General features: G+C 35.5%; 1 protein-coding gene across 2 annotated transcripts in view; it reads right to left on the bottom strand.

Annotated features, from left to right (window-relative positions):
- The window catches only part of POU2F1 (POU class 2 homeobox 1), a 171,373-nt gene that overhangs the window by 89,558 nt on the left and 64,329 nt on the right, over positions 1-17,486 (bottom strand). Inside the window, exon 2 of one of the 2 annotated variants that reach the window (XM_065894807.1) lies at positions 5,696-5,796. The exons of the other annotated variant lie outside the window; for it this stretch is intronic. The gene's annotated coding sequence lies outside the window, so the exon portion shown is untranslated. The remainder of the gene's footprint in view (positions 1-5,695; positions 5,797-17,486) is intronic. 2 annotated transcript variants of the gene reach the window in all.

Here is a 17,486-nt window from a genome sequence, read left to right as displayed (position 1 = left end):
ATCAAAATACAGAACTATTTTTTCACAAAGAATTCCCTGCTGCTACCCCACTATAGGCATATCCACTCCTCTCCCTCTGGCTATTCCTAATCCTTGAGAATCACTCATCTGCCATCCATTTTTCTAATTTTGTCATTTTGGGATTATACAAATGGAATCATACAGTATATGACCATTTGAAGTTGGCATTTTTTACTCACCATAATGCCCTTAAGACCCATCCAAGTTATTCTGTGTATCAACAGTTTATTCCTTTTCATTGCTGAACAGAGTAGTGCATGGTATGGATGTACCATAGTTTGTCTAACCATTCACCAATTAAGGGACTTTTTCGTTGCTTCCAGTTTGGGGTCATTACAAATAAAGCTGCTATAAACATTCATACATGGCATGTACATAGGATCACAAGCTCCACCCTGGGAGGAAGTATTTGCAAAAGACATATCTGACTCTCATCTATAATATACGAAGCACATTCATGTACATATTTTTATGTGGACATAATTTTTTTTCCTCTGGGATAAATGCACAGAAGTGAGATTGCTTGGTCATATGACAAGTATATATTTAGTTTTAAAGAAAATTCCAAATATTTTCCAGAATGGCTGTACCATTTGACATTCTCATGTACAATTGTTGTTAGTTTTGGGTGTACAGCAAAATGAGATACATATATATATATATATATATATATATATATATATATATATGCTGAAAAGCATATATATATATGTATTCTTTTTTAGATTCTTTTCCATTATAGTTTATTACAAGATATTGTCCTTGTTCCTTATCTGTTTTATATATAGTAGCATCTATCTGTTAATTCTGTTAAGATTTTAATAGATAAGATTATTCTCAAATTAATACAGGAATGCGGGCTAATTAGAATAGCTAAGAAAACTTTGAAAAAGAAAAATAAAGTGGGAAGAATCAGTCTTTAATTTTAAGCCTTTTTATATAGCTGTAGGAATCAAACCTCAGGGCTTGATCCGTAGAGGCACTGACACATTGATCAATGGAATAGAATAGAAAACCCAGAAATATCCACACAAGTACAGCCAATAGATTTGTGACTAAAGTACAAAAGCAATTCAGTGGAGGAAGAATAGTCTTTTTGACAAATGATTTGGGGAGGGGTGGGGGAAGAACCTTTAACCTAAACCTCACACTAGGATAAAAACAGAAGAAAATTTTCAGGATGTAGGGCTTGGTGAAAAGTGCTTAATCATGACACCAGGAGCACAGTCCATAAAAGAAAAAAATTGATAAACTGAAAAATAAACTGAAAAATTTATCCAAATTAAAAAGGTTTTCTGTGTGCAAAACTCTGTGCTGCAAATCAAGGAAAGACTAAGATAGAAGAATACTAAAGAGACAACATGACAACTAAATGCAATGCATGATCCTGGATTGGATTCTTTTGCTATGAAGGGCATTTCTGAGACAACTAGAAAAATTTGGATATGGTCTATGGATTAGTTGATAGTAATGTATTATTGTAAATTTCTTGAGTTTATGTTTGTATCATGACTATGTAGAAGAATGTCCTTATTTGTAGGAATTATACACGGAAGTATTTGGAAGTGATGGACCATCAAGTCTGAGACCTACTCTCAAAAGGTTCAGGGAAAAAGTTACTTGTATTATTTTGCAACTTTTCTAAAAGTCTAAAATAATTTTAAAAGAAAAAGAAAGATTTAGCAAAGAAAAAAGGGAAAACGAAAAGAGATCAACAAACTACCATACACAGTTTTATTATCCTAGTGGAGTCTTGCTCTCCCCACTCCTCAGAAATTTCTGATCACAAGATGTGTATTAACACTGGCAACACTGTAATTCTTACAGAATTGTGAAACGTATAGATAACCTAGCATGAGAGTGCACTTGAAACAAATTAAACAGTATTCTGATGGACATCTCAAAATATGAAGGATCTACATTCTAAAGCTCTACATTGAATTAATGGAAGTTCAGTAAAATTTATACTCAGATCTAAGCACTGAGTATTGAACAACTTTCCACCGTTGGTGTCATATCACTTATTTATTATCCAAAGAAAGAAAAAGAGCTTGAAATCCATTACAACCAAAAACTCTATTAAATATTTTAGAAACTCAGTTAATTTTAAATAAAATCTACCCAGGCATAAGAAAGTATGAGAAAATGAATTTTAAATGTGGTGTCATAGATATATTGTCATGTTCTTTTAAAACTATTTTAGTGGCACTACAATGTGTTATGTCTAAACTTCCCACTTAGGAGACCCTGAGCAAAGGACGTCACATCTGTTATGGGTTGAACTGTGTCTCGCCCAAGATGTTAAAGGCGAATACCCAGGATCTGTGAATGTGACCTTATTTGGAAATAGGGTCTTTGGAGATGATCAAGTTAAGATGAGGTCATTAGGATGAGCCCCAGTCCAATGCTATTGCTGTCCTTACAAAAAAGGAAAATTTGAACACAGAGACAGATACATACAGAGGGCAGACAAGAAGAGAGGCATGGTACAGATTCTCCTTCACAACCTTTAGAAGGAACCAACATTGCCAACACCTTAATCTTGAATTTTTAGCCTCCAGAACTATGAAACAATAAATTGCTGTTGTTTAAGCCACCTGGTTTGTAGTATCCCTAGGAAACTTAACACAACATTTGAACCTTATCATTTGAAAAATGGGAATGATTATGCTGTCTCCCAAGACTGTTCTTAAAATTAAAATGAGAATATTAGTTATTTTGAAAATAATCAGGAATTATAAAAATGATAACTGTATTACTCTAATATCTTGATAAATATTCAATAAATACTACTCAAGATTTTTCTCCTGTTACAACAAGAAATTTTAAGTGATGCTTTTGAATATTTCCATGTTTTTTAACTGACTTTTAATCCATAGGCCAGAAAATTATCTTTACTGTACATGGTAAGAACAGTTTTATTAATGTTTGAATTAGCTGAACATGGCTGAAGAAGAATTTGGTTTCCTTTTTCTCATGTTTTAATCTTTAAATAACATTTCTTAAGAAGTATGAGTTTTCTCTTTTGAAAACTTTTTTAAAAACTTTTTTTTGCAATATGATTGACATACAAAAAGCCATACGTATTTAATATATACAACTTTAATGTATACAAACTAGATAAGTTTGGAGATAAATTATACATCTGTGAGACTACAACTAAAGCCATAAACTTATTCATCATCTTTAAAAGTTTCCTTTGTGTCCCCCGCCCTGTTTTTTAATTAAAAATTTTTTTGTGTGGGGCAAGAGCAAGTAACTAAGATCTACCCTCTTAGCAAATTTTAAAATATATAATACAGTACTGTTAACTAACTATAGTCTTCAGAAAACTTAAAATCTAACTACCCGCCCCCCGCCCCAAGAAAGAAAACCCACTAATGCCCCTCTGGCCACATAAGCACTATACAGCAATCCCAGGCAGTTGTGATTCAGAGCACTGGAAACAATCAACAGCACTGGGATGGCCAAAAGTGGAGGACAAAAGAATATGAAGGGTTTAACAAGTTGACCATCCAAAAAAAACCAAGACATAGATTTGTGCATAATGCTTTCTTCTCTTTGCTCTACTTCCTGTACCGCTGTACTTTTCCATATATTAAAAATGAAAGCATGCATGTAGATGTGTATAGCATATATCCAACAGAGTAGGAATTCAATTAATGTTTGCTGCCCCAGCCCTACTTCACCTCCTTCCCTTCTACTCAGAGGATGATGAGTAGTTTCAAGTAATACTTAGGGTAGTTAATAACTTTGTAATCTCATCATAATGTCACTGTATCAATAAATTTCATACCACCTTCACAAGCTCCAGTTAGTTAGAATTTAACTAAAAAAATAATAAAATTTGTCAATGTATCTCACTTTTTATAAAGCTCTAACACATGACCATCTAGAACAGAAAGGTACCAGAAAATCTACTTTACATTATTTCTCATTTTGAATAGCAGAGATTAAAATGCAAATAAATTACAATTCTTTGGTATAAGAGCTCCACATTACCAGGAATAAAACAGTTATGTGACATGGGCTACTACAAAATGTACTTTTTTATATCTCACTGTCTACATTCTGTGCACCCCCACCCTCTTTTGGCCAGGCAGGTCGTGGTGGTAATTTAATGAAAGATTCCTGGGGAAAGGTGAATTTCAAGGGATAAATCAGGTTTTAAGGCAAAGATTCTCCTGGTTTGGGCAAACTCACTTACTAAAGAAGAGGAATTTTCTTTATACTTCCATCATTACATCTTCATTTAAGATAATCAGATTTTGTTTATCCCAAAGCCAACCAGACACTTGAAATGTCTTAATTTCTGACTAATACTCTTTGCTATAACATCAAAATTTTTTCATTAAGGGTGTCAACTAATTTTGAAAGGTCTGTTTTAAAAATATTTTAGGAAAATAATCATTGTTTGATGATCAACTATAATAAGTAAAAACACTGGAGAGACAAATGTTCAGTCTCATTAAATATACCTCTGGACTTGCTCAAAGTAGCTTAGTTTAAACATGTATTTATAATATACAAATATATACTTTTCGAGGAGGTATAAAACTTACACCTTGAAATTACATTATAAAATAGCTAATATGATTTCTATAGGTAAAATCATTACAGAGGAAGACACGGTTTTATGGTTTCTCTACACTACCTCAGTATGTCTCTAAAGTGCTCAGATTTTTGAATGGGTGAATTAAGAGAGGAAATAATTCCATAATTAGTATCAGTAAACAGGGGATAGGTTGGATTTACGATTAACTTTTTATTCCAAAAATAAACAGACTTCATAGTTTAGTAACAGGCTTTGACATCAGAGAAAACTGTGTTTAAACTCCAGTTCTAGAATTCTAAAATTCTAAACTATATGACCCTTCCTAAGCCTCAGTTTCCTCATCTGTAAAACAGGTGCAACCACACTCCCAAGGGTTCTCCTCAGATTTGAACAAAATGTATCCAAAAGCTTCAATGGCCCCTAGTAGTTAATTAGTGGTTGTTAATATTATTGTTAATAGATAAAATATTTTACGTAGAATAAATAAAACCATTTCTTCTTTGCTGTTGCTACAGTAACATATTCAGTTACACAAAAGGAAAATCCATATGAAATGTCACTGTGGTTTATTCCCTTAGGCATGTTAATTTATATTTAAGGTACTTAAAAAAAGGCATGAGACTAGGAGTCTAGATTCTGATCTCAGCTCTACACTGGCTAAGGAAGCACTGAACTTCCTTAAAAAAGTTACTTCATCATTGGTAAAATGTAGGTTATAATATTTTGATTATAGATTAATTTTATAAAACTATTATTTACAAAGAACTTCTATTAAACTACCACATAGGGATTATTGCTAATGTTATATTATCACGATAAAGATGATACTTAACATTTACCCTATTTGCATTAATTTCACAACTTTTTCAAAAGAAACCAGAGCCTAATCTAAGTATTAGGGCAATCCTAAACTATTTTCCATTGAGGGCTAGGGCACAGGCATTCTAAGCATAACTCAATTATATCAATAAATATCAAACAAATTTCAGAGTTAAAAATGAAATATATATATTTAAGTCATTTTTATAGCCATTCCACAAAATTAAAGGCAATCATCATAACACCTGGATTTATCAGAGGCCACTAAATTAATAGCTTTTATTAGCAGAAAATATTTACCAGGTATAGAAAGACTGCATTCTTTCTTTGAATTGATTCATTGAAAACTGAGAGTAGTTTGGTAATTAAAAAGTCAGGAAAGCTCTTCTTACTTTTCCAGTCTATGAATACAAAAAGAGAAAAAGGCAAGACTGAGTAAGTCGTATAAAATAACCTAACACTTTAAGTGGGAACAATTACAAACAGTGGAGAACGCTGGATTACCCATCAAGGTATGGTTAGCTGCCTAAACATAAAAGTGATTAGAGGCAGGCAGCTCTCTTTTGCCTACTTCCTCATCTACAAAATGGAGTTACTAGCACTTGCCCTTACTTCAGAAACGTGGAGGTAAATCAGAAAGTTCTTGGAACATGTATCATAAGGGGGTGGTCTTTCATGAAGCTAGATAAAAAAGCCTACTTAGTATTTTCTTTAAAGGGTATATTTCATTAACTTAACAAAAGACCCCCAAATCCAACACTAACCTCCCTCCAAATTCACAAGTATCTATTTCAACTGGCTACACCCACACACATAGATGATAGACATAAATGAATATAGATTGCTATCACTGTATTCTGGAAAAAGGTGCAAGATTACATTTTGTCTTTGAAAACTGAGAAAGATCAATACTTGGCACACACAGGTGTGTAAATTTACCATCACTGGTTGACCATCACATTCTTTGCCATGAGGCCTCAGAACCCTAATAGTAGGTTCAAGCAGCCAGCCTTAACAGATGAAGAGGAGATGGTACGTGCACTGACTCTTATTTGCCAACTACCTCTACTACATAGCTTTGTTTGAATTAGTACAACTAATCAGTAATTGGTATAAATTAGTATAACTGATCGAGTAGTATAACATTAATGAAAACCATCTAAGTTTTATATAACAGTACTCGTTAACTAGATCATATAATTTTTTCTATACATTCTGTGATGTTCCTAACTACTTCATGAAACTTTGAACCAAGAGCTTAGTTAAGTTCAATGGTGCACACAAGAGCAAATATGTAAATAGTTGAAATTATCTTCTTAAAAAGGAGTTATTTTTGTGAGAGAAGGGGCTTATAGTAGCTCATAATACTTGAAAATAGAGATCAACATTAAAATTCTGCCACCATTCTCCAACAGTGGTCAAAAATTTACTAAGACATTTTATTATGTTATACAACTGAAAAGAAACTGAATTTTTTCTCTCTCTTGAAAAAAAAGTCTGATCTATATGTACTTTAACTTCTTTAAAAGAATTTTAAAATTGTTAAGTTGTAAGAGGATATACCTAAAACAAAAAGCAAAACAAAACAGAAACACATGAACAACTAAATACACAAAACAAATATAAACTTCAGCACATCCACCAAACTCCTCCAGAGCAGGAACTATAATGAATAAGGAAAACCCACCTACTCTTCCTCCTTTAGACCAATGTGATGGTTACAAACTGACAAGCTCTTTCTGGCTGTCCACTGGCACATCTACAGACCTCTTATCCTTTTGAAATTTCCCCAACTTAAATTGGATGCAAATAAGCCAGGTGTGGTCCCTACAAAAGTAATCCTGCTAGTCCCTACTGAGCTGCCATAGAAACATGCACAGCTGGCAATGGCAAAGAGGTTGTGTACTGGCCTCAGACTAGCTTAAAAAGTTTCAATACTCATTGAATGAAATAACAATTATGGTATCTTAGTAAAGAACAAATACAACAACAACAACAACAAAAATCCCTCTTTGCTTGAAACATTAAGCAAAATAATGGAAAGTATTTTCTTCTCGTCCAAAAGTGGCTTTCAGCCTGGCAGCAGCTATTAATGTGTCTGTGAAAAGTTACAATTACCAATGGCAACCATTCTTTTACCAAAGAAATATATTTTATGAGAGTACTCCCTGTAGGTCACTCAATGTAATAACCAACATCCAGAGAGAAACAATACAAAGTCTAATCTAAACAGTAGTAAATACCATGTATCTTTTCCTTAAATAAATTCAGTATGACTCTTCACTGATTTTACTAAAACTAAGGTTTTTACAGCAGTGATTCTTTTTTTTTTTTTTTTTTTTTGCCGTACGCGGGCCTCTCACTGTTGTGGCCTCTCCCACTGAAGAGCACAGGCTCCGGGCACGCAGGCCCAGCGACCACGGCTCACGGGCCCAGCCGCTCCGCGGCATGCGGGATCTCCCCGGACCGGGGCACGAACCCGCGTCCCCTGCATCGGCAGGCGGACTCCCAACCACTGCACCACCAGGGAAGCCCTACAGCAGTGATTCTTAAAGGGCAGTACCTAGATCAGCATCATCAGGAAAATTATTGGAAATGTAAATTCTCAGTCCCCTACCCCAGACCTACGGAATCAGAAACTCTGGGCATGGGAGGTCTAGCAATCTGTGTTTTCACAAACCCTCTAGAAGATTCTGATACACGCTAAAGTTTGAGAACCACTGATTTACAGTGCCAAATTTCAGAGGAGGCTGAAATATGAAATAGAAAATGCAATGCTGACCCCTTGGAAGTAAGGCATAGTAACAAATGTAAAGGAAAACTCACTGGCCTCCTGAATTAAGTCTCTTTGCTAGTATCTCACTGTCTAAAATATACGCAGAAATTAACAGTGGTACATCATGTCTGTCTTTCCTACACATGCCAAGCACAAAAGGAAAATCAGAAGTGTCTGTTCCTGATTACTCAAGGAGAGGAGGATCCTTGCATGTAAGACTCAATCCACTGCCATTCCCAGCCCATTACCAACCACAACCCATTTCCAATCACTGAGGTCTTCAGACACGGGGCAGCGAACCTAACCATTTATTACTTTATAATAAAAGAGAGATATCTTTTTTTCAGATATCAAACATGTATGTAGGGATGAGCCTGAAGTTTGAGTCATAAATTTTAACCTTCCTCACTACAGTTGGCCCTCCATATCTGTGGGTTCTGCATCCACGGATTCAACCAACCAATGTAGATCGAAAATATTAAAAAAAAAAAAAAAAAATTCAGAAAGCTCCAAAAAGCAAAACCTGGCAACTACTGACAGGGCATTTGTATTATATTTACAACTATTTATGCAGCATTTACATTGTATTAGGTATTATAATTAATCAAAAGATGATTTAAAGTACTATTATCAGAGGATGTGTATAGGCTATATGCAAATACTTTGTCATCTTATACAAGGGACTTGAGCACCCTTGAGTTTTGGTATCCACAAGGGTCCTGAAACCAATCCCCCCAGTGCCAAGGGATGACTGTACTTGTAAAAAAAATTTTTAAGAAACATACATGGATGCAGTTCTTCCTTAGTATCTAACGTATTAGACAGTTCATGTACTATAAAATACTCTTTTCATTTTTCTATTAACTTCTGTATAACCATTTATAATTTCTTCCCTATTTCCTTTAAGACAATGGGCAGCACTTCAAAAAAAACTCAGCCCAGGTAGTGACATTAAAGTGATCAGAGAGATATATTATGGAGAAAAACCACTGGGTAAATCAAATATTCCATATATCATTAGAATCAATGAATTCAAGCCAGTTGAATAGTTTTCTGAAGGTCATAATTTAAACTAAATTGTTAAATACCTTCAGTATTATACCTGCAGAATGTACTTTAAAAATCATATTTTAAGTAAATTGAAGACAGGTCACAATTTACAAAAAAAAAAAAAAACACAGGAAATTCAAAGGAGAGTGTTTATGTACTTACTCCCAGGATTATTCTGTAATCTCTTTTGTGATAAGAAGTATGATGAAACTTACTCAAAGGTCAGATTCTTGACTTTAGGAACAAGGCAGGAAGCAGAAATGAATATACATTTGACTTGTTTTCTCCTGCTTGTTACTTTCTTTTCTTAAATTAGAAAACACTTGAATTATAGGAACATTTTTACTCAAATATTCAAGGAACATTTTTACTTAAGGGATAAATTCAAATCTCAATTTCTAAGCTTAACGTATTTCCAGCAGTCTCTATTCTTTTGGAAAAAGAAATATAAAGAAAACAAATCCTAAGATCATCACTATTGTCATATAATTAAAAAAAAATTCTACATCAAAGCAGCAATACAGAATAAATTTAAGTAGGAAACTGATTCACAGGCTCCTCTTTCTCTTTGTTAAATATTGGTGTTCCTTCAGGCCCACCCTTGGTCCACTGCTCACTATACCAGTGACTGCCAAAGTATTGTCTTTGTGCCACTAGTGGGCCAGAACTGATCCAATAATGCCAATTTCATTGACTTTGATGTTTGACTGTGCGCTACATACTAGTGGTGCATGCTGGTTGCCATTCCAACTCTCCCACGTGGATAAGGGCAATGATAATCAGATCAAGGGAAAGACCTGAATGCTTAAGTCCCCCTAGTTAGTGACTCGTTCAGGAATGAACTGTATCCCAGAAGTTTACTCAATTCTGGCTGATGAAATCAAGGAAAGAGCTCATGAACTTTTACTCTCACTTTGAATACAGACAGTAAGCAGAGACTCTCCTTCCTTTGGACACGAACAAGGAAGCATATTTTCCTGGCTGCTGCTGGAAGTTGTTTTGCAACCATAAGGAAAAGAACCCGAGGGCACAGAAACACAAAGAGCCCAGTTCTACCATGCTTGAAGCTTCTGATCTCTTAATCTTGTGAGCCAAGTCAAACCAAATATTTGGGAGTGCGTGTGTGCACATGTGTGTATACACACATACAATTTTCTAACGTGAATTTGAGAGAAAGCGAGTAGGACAGTGAAACAGGCATGCCAGATCTCAGGAGCTCCAAGCCAGCAGCATTTCTACAGGGTAGTCGTACTTCATTTTGCCTACTACGAAGGGACGAGAGCCCCTATAGTAATGTCACTCAGATAATCTTCTACTACCTCAGACCATTTGGGAGACAAAATGAGGCTATTAAAATTACCTATTCTAAGCTTGAATTTGCTATTAAACAGATTTTATTTTCACTTTAGAAAAATTCCCCAACAATAAGCTAACATGCTATAGAAGAATGTTATGCTTAGTGTGAAAGAGGGAAGCACCTAGCACCTCCTCCCACCCTGAAAAAATATCAATAAAACCTTAAAAGAAAAAAGTATTGTATTGTAGACCACCCCTAACAATCTCCTTCTACTTAGAGAGACCATCATCTTCCAGACAACTCACCATTCTGGCTGAGCCCCTTCTTACAAATATACCATTCCTTTGTACTACGATAATCTCAATACTTAGAGAAAAATTAGACAGGAAGATGCAGAGTACAGGCCATTAAAGAAAATAAAAGTGGCACAACTGATCATAACATAATCAGCTTGTGCATACTGCCAATGGACATTTTCCAAGGTTTTCCCTTATCATTTAACAAGAATAGTTTAAGCACCATTGTCCTCTATCACTAGATTTAGAATAAAATCTAACATAAAAGGTAACCTTTATCTCTCCTGGTTCTTACAAACAGCAAAGGATAAAAATCTTAGAGTTTTAGAGCAGAGAGAAATGTTAACAACAATCGATGCAATCCCTTCATTGTACCAACTAAGAAATTGTGTGCAAGTTTGCATGATTTATTTTGGAACACCCTGTGAGTGATGGCACAGCTGAAATTCAGATCCATTTTCTGATTTTTAGTCCATATAAGTGCTCTTCACATTGACCACCTCCCTTTTAGAAATGCAAAAATATTTTCCAACAATTTTATAAAGTCACTTTTTAAAAAGTGATCAATGTCATGTCAACCTTTTTAAGTATACTGACTACTGATCATTATTCTCTAACAGTCACTTTATAATAAGTGTTTATATATTCATTCATTAATTCATTCACTCAACAAATAACTTTAAGAAATTATTATGTATAGGGCTCTGTACTCTGCTCCACAGGGCCAGAAAGATCAATCAGACATGAAAAGCTATCAGACTGAAAGCAATCAGACTGAAAAGCTAGAACAAGACATTAGAAATCTATAATTTAAGTAAAAGCTGAGAAATGTTTTTACTTTTTGTTAAAAGGGAACAAACATATGCATATTTTAAGAGAGAAATATGAAAAGAGATTTCATGAAAACTACATTTTCTCTTACAAAAGAGAAAATGTAGTTTTCATGAAATTTTAAGGATTCCTTACTTATGTTGAAAACCTGTAAGTAACTAGATATTTACAGAATAAAGTTTATTTTTTAAAAAGTAGATTAAATACTTAAATTCTGTAACGTATCTAAGACACTATGATCCTTTGCCATTATCTCTTGTCTCCTACGTAAAAACCTAGATTTATAATTCAACTAAGTTTAGTTCCACTGGCTGAATACAGAATAGGGTAAAAATCAGGGTAATTTACAACAACCGAGTCAGTAAAAGATAGGAATTTAAGTTATGACAATCTGGTGTGATTTTTACGCCATCATAAAATTAAAATTAATTACCACAAAACGTTAGGCCATGTTAGGCCACCAACATAAATACACCGGGAATTCCCTGGTGGTCGAATGATTAGGACTCCTTGCTTTCACTGCCGAGGGCACAGGTTCGATCCCTAGTCAGGGAACTAAGACCCTACAAGGCAGCGTGGCCAAAAAAAAGAAAGAAAATGCATAAAATGCATACACCACCACAGGGATGTACACCAAGCTCATGGGCCTTACAGCCTTTGCAATTTCTGTTCCTTCAGTCTAAGATGCTTTTGCCCAGGTGGCTTCTTTTTATTTGTTATTCCAGTCTCTGACTGAAAGTCATCTCCTCAGCGAAGGCTTCCACCATGCAATGTAAAGAACATTCCCCGGCCCCCACTGCCCTGTCACTATCACGTCACCCCATTTTATTCTATGTTCTCATAATTTTAAAACTTACTTACTCACTCCACTAAAAGGCAGGTTTTCTGGGCGCAGGCATCTTTTTAGTCAGTCTTATTCACACTGGCAACCTTAGTGCATGATAGAGCGCGAGAGGTGCTCAAAAGTATCTGTTGAATGAATGGTGCCTATAAAGTCAGTAAGAATTAGATCAGGGATATCAGCTTAAGTCCACAATAAAACAAACTCCTTGAAAGAAACTATTTCCGAAAAAGACAGGACTATGTGCTCAGAGAACTCATCTACTGATCTTTAATAAGAGCAGCACTCCTAGCAAAACCCTACTATAAGTATACTCCTGACAGCAAATCTGAAATTCAAAAGTTAAAAAAAATTCTGTCTAGCAAATACTTCTTTTTAAAAGTCAGGGCCATAGGAGAAAAAGACTAGCTTCTGGTTTGTGTTCTTGGCCATTTAAAAAGTAACAAGTTTTATTTTATTTACTATGTTTCCCCTAGATTAGCAGGGGTTCTCAGAAACAATAAATTTAGAACTGTCTTCTAATTAATGAACGTGAAATCTGGGAACATTCTTAGTAGAAATTCCAGATTCAAACTATAAATCAAGACTGACATTCAGGATCTTGGTAAACAGGGGTAAGCCTAGTCAATACCTAAATTAAAATTTGCTCAGCAGCCTATAAATAGACACAAATCTTGCAAGAAACTCAGCCATTCCAAATCACACCTTGGAGACAGACTGTGCCTTTTAACTTTGCAAAATAAGACTAATCATGTTGGGAGTCCTGTTGAGACTCCAGCTTCTCTTTGAAAAATTCTGAATAAGAAGTCAATCCCTCTATTTGCTACGGCTGAACAAGAAAGCACACTATTACAGGAAAACGGATGAATCATTTATCTGTTAGTCAAGCATTTACTATGCACCAAGGTGTTAAAAGAGATGTGTAGTTTACTTAGATTTACCCATGTTACTGATTTCTTTGCTCACTATTCCCTCTTGCATCTCGGTCTTTCCTTCTGAGTTCAATGTCCCTCCTTCTTAAGTACATCCTTTAAAAGTCCCTTTAGTGAAGGTATGATAGTAGCCAACTCAGTTTTTATTTGTCCAACAAAAGTTATTTCATCTTCATTCTTGAATAAAAGTTTAGCTGGGTAAAAATTTTAAGGTTGGTAGTCATTTTCCCTCGGCATTTTACACTGTCATTGTCTTCAGGCTTCCATTTGTTGCTGCTGAGTACTGTGAAAGTGTGGCACTTTTATGGGCAATTATCTATTCTTCCTCTATTAAGACATTCTCTTTAAAGCTGATTTTCTGCAGTTTCACTATAATATATATAGGTACAGAATTTTTATCTACCCTGCCTGGGCTTTTATCCTGCTGCCTAAAACTGAGAATTCATGCCTTTCATCAGTTCTAGAAAATTCTTAGCCAGTGTGTATTTGAATTGCTAATAGCTGAGAATCATCTCTATTATCTCTGGAACTACTGCCACAATTAGATGCAGTTTAAACTTGCTCATTCTATTCTCCGTACCTCTTAACTTCTCTTTCATATCTTTCATCTATAACTATTGCTATTCATCTGCTTCTTTTCCTCACATCTGTCATTAACTCGTTCTTCAAAAAGTATACCTAATCTACTCTTTAACTTGTTCACTGAGTCTCTAAATTTCATTAACTATTTTTTTCCTTTCTAGAGATTATCTCTTTGCCAAATCTACTTAGTCATTTTCACAGTTTGTTTCTTGCTCATGTTTTCAATCCCCTTTTATTACTAAAACATTTAAAAATTAAACAGTAAACCTGATTGATTCCAATAATCTAAAGTCTGTGGGAGGCAGCAGGGAGTCTACTTCTATTGTTGGTTGTTTTGCTGCAAGTCTGATGTTGGCTTGTTCCTTCCTAGGTTCTGTAATTTTGGGTTATAGACTCATATTTAGAAAACTAATCTGGAGGAGTCTGAGAAGCATAGGTTGAAAGTACATTCCTTCAGAAAGGCCATACATTTACCTCTGCCCTACCTGAGGCACTTCTAGCCTGGGATCACTTTTATTTCTTGGCTTTGGGTTTCCCAGACCACACAGACAGTATAAATTTAAACTTCAAATCTGTATTTAAAAAGAACTAAGGTTACAGATTCTCAGGGAAGACTTGTACATAGATGTAAGGTTAAGTGACAAGCCTTCATTGCAGCACTCTGATGGTAGATGGATTTTTTTCCTGGCCTACCCTTTAGCTAAGGGTGTAGGTCTTTAAGAATTCCAAGCTTTATGCGGGGATCTCAGCTCCATTTCCCCACCCTGAAAAGTCCAGTTTTCTGTCTAGAACAGACATTAAAACACAAGGCTCTGGAGGGTGGTTTGAACAAAGGCCCTTAGGGCAGCCCCAGTGTTAATTTTTGGTGACCATACATTTTCCTCTTCATGGACCCTGTGGAAATCCCTCATATCCTTGAGCTTGCATGAAAAACATGTAAAGGGATGTTATAGGCATTTGTAGGAGTCTTGTAGAATTTCTCTGAATAATCCATTACAGTGCCAGAGGTCTCTGAGAATAAGGTGTAAAATAAACAATTTCAATCTTCAAAAGCAAGCTCTAAGTGTTGTTTGCTCCTCTGTGTTGCCATAGCACAGTGTATCCTCTATCACAGCTCTTCCTTTACTCCACTCTTGTCACTGTGGTTTAAGGTCTCCTCCCCTGCCCTGATTTTAAAAGACATTTCTAGTGCTCAGTAATCCAAGGTAATGTGTCAAAAATGACGTTACCTCAGTGATTCCTGCCTTGGCTACAACAAGAAAATAAGAATCAGCAGACTGTTTCTTTAGCTATACTATAACTTTGGTGATAAGGGTCAAGCATAGTGACATGGTTTACAAGATGTTCTCTAAATTTTTTAAGAATGGAGATCTACCAAAGAAAGGTTTTGAAAAATGCTCTTAACAGGACAGCAGGAATGGACAATTATCGGCTGATTCTGGGTCATGTGTCACAGTAATCTAGATGGTGGTAGCTTAAACTCAGAGATAGAAGCTACAGAGACATATTCTACACATTTTTTAGAGGTAAAACTGACAGGTGTCTGATTTGATGTGAGGGATGAGAAAGGGATTGACTCAGGCTACAGAAAATGAACCAGAACAAAGAGATGAAAGTTACAGCAAGGGGACATATCTCAAATTAATATTAAGGGAGAACTATTTAAAAATTAGCATATTTACTAAAAAAAAAATGGAATGATTCTGATTATACCACTCACAGTTAAAACTTTGTCATTGTATTTCATTTGATGGGCATCAGGAAGTCAACTGCAGCAATTATCCAGGACTTCTACTATCTGGCCATAACCTTCTCTTCCAACCTGACCTTTCACTATTCCTTTACCTTCCCTAAACTTCAGTTAAATGGAGTTACTCATGCTCACAATTTTCTGTGACTGTCCTGTATTTTCTCTCCTTTGTTCCACTTGTTCCTGCGGTCAGAAACCCCTCTAAGTATTCAGATTCTACCCATCCTTCAAGATCTAGTTCCAATGCGAGTTCTTCAATGCAGCCTGCCATAAACAGCCTTCTTGAAAAGAGTTTCTGTGCCTTATTCAACTCTGGAGCTTTCTGAAAATCTACCACAATGCCTTTTCTGAAGGCACTGAGAAATGAATACTTGATGGGGATGCTAGAGAAAAAATTAAATTCCTTGAAGGGAGGCTGAGCTTGAACTCTGATTTCCCCTCTAAATTTTAAGATTTTGTGATTCTATAACACCTCTATTCAAACAGTCTTAAGATGTACCTAAAGAATTATTTGCTTTTAATATGTTAAATATTTATTGAACAGTCTTCTTGTACCAGATACTGTATTAGGTAGGCTTCAATGAGATCCCATTTAATCCTACCAAATTCTCTGAAGCAGTTATTCTTTTTAACTTTACAAAAAAAATTTTTTTTAAGCAGTGTTGTTGTTTTTTTAATTTTGGCTGCGTTGGGTCTTCGTTAAGCGAGGGCGGGCTACTCTTCCTTGCAGTGCACAGGCTTCTCATTGCGGTGGCTTCTCTTGTTGTGGAGCAGGGGCTCTAGGTGTGCGGGCTTCAGTAGTTGTGACACACGGCCTTCAGTAGTTGTGGCACATGGGCTCTAGAGCGCAGGCTCAGTAGTTGTGGTGCACGGGCTTAGCTACTCCGTGGCATGTGGGATCCTCCTGGACCAGGGCTCGAACCCGTGTCCCCTGCATTGGCAGGCGGATTCTTAACCACTGCGCCACCAGGGAAGTCCCCTATTCTTTATTTTACAGATAAGAAAAAGCAGATTCAAGCAGATTGTCCTAATACAAATGCTATAAGAGTGGCAGAATAAAGGTACAAACTTTAACTTGAAGCCTACTGCCCTTAAACCAACATCACAGCTGCCAACCAATTTAGAATTTAATTTCCACATTTAAATAAAGAAAAATACATTGAAAATATCACAGACGTGAATGAATCCAGTAGAGACAATAAATAAAACAAGTTATTCTTTGATACTTACAACAACAAAAAAATTTTTCAGTGAAGCAAAACAGCTCACCTATTCAGCAGGTTCAATTCAATTCGACAAGCATTTATTTATTGTGAAAGGTGTTAACAATATTCTGAAAGAAATAGTCTAAGAATAACATTAGAGAGTCTATCGTTGTATGTATTAGAGTTCATGGTGGCATGGAAGAAGATTCTATAGCTTAACACTAAAGATGAAACATCAAGTTATGCCCCATTTTTCATTAAAAAGGCTCTTTTAAGAGAGAAATATAACCTAATATTTCATAAGCTCCTCTTCGCAAGCAGTGTTCTATAGGAGCAGGGTTTCCCACTTTTGCCTCCAGATCAGACTATGGAGAGGTAAGGATCACCTGCATTAAAATGTATAAAATCTTAGTTTCACCAAAAAGTTTTTTTTTTTTAAGTTTCTTGGACTATTACAGTGGGAATAGCAAACTAAGTATAGTATGGTATTTTCAAATAACTGAAAAATAAACAAGAAATGGATTTTAAGTC

This window comes from Phocoena phocoena, chromosome 1, assembly GCF_963924675.1.
Source record: "Phocoena phocoena chromosome 1, mPhoPho1.1, whole genome shotgun sequence".
Lineage (NCBI taxonomy): Eukaryota > Metazoa > Chordata > Mammalia > Artiodactyla > Phocoenidae > Phocoena > Phocoena phocoena.
Note: the sequence above shows the minus strand (reverse complement) of the source record. Positions and strands in the feature narration are given on the sequence as shown.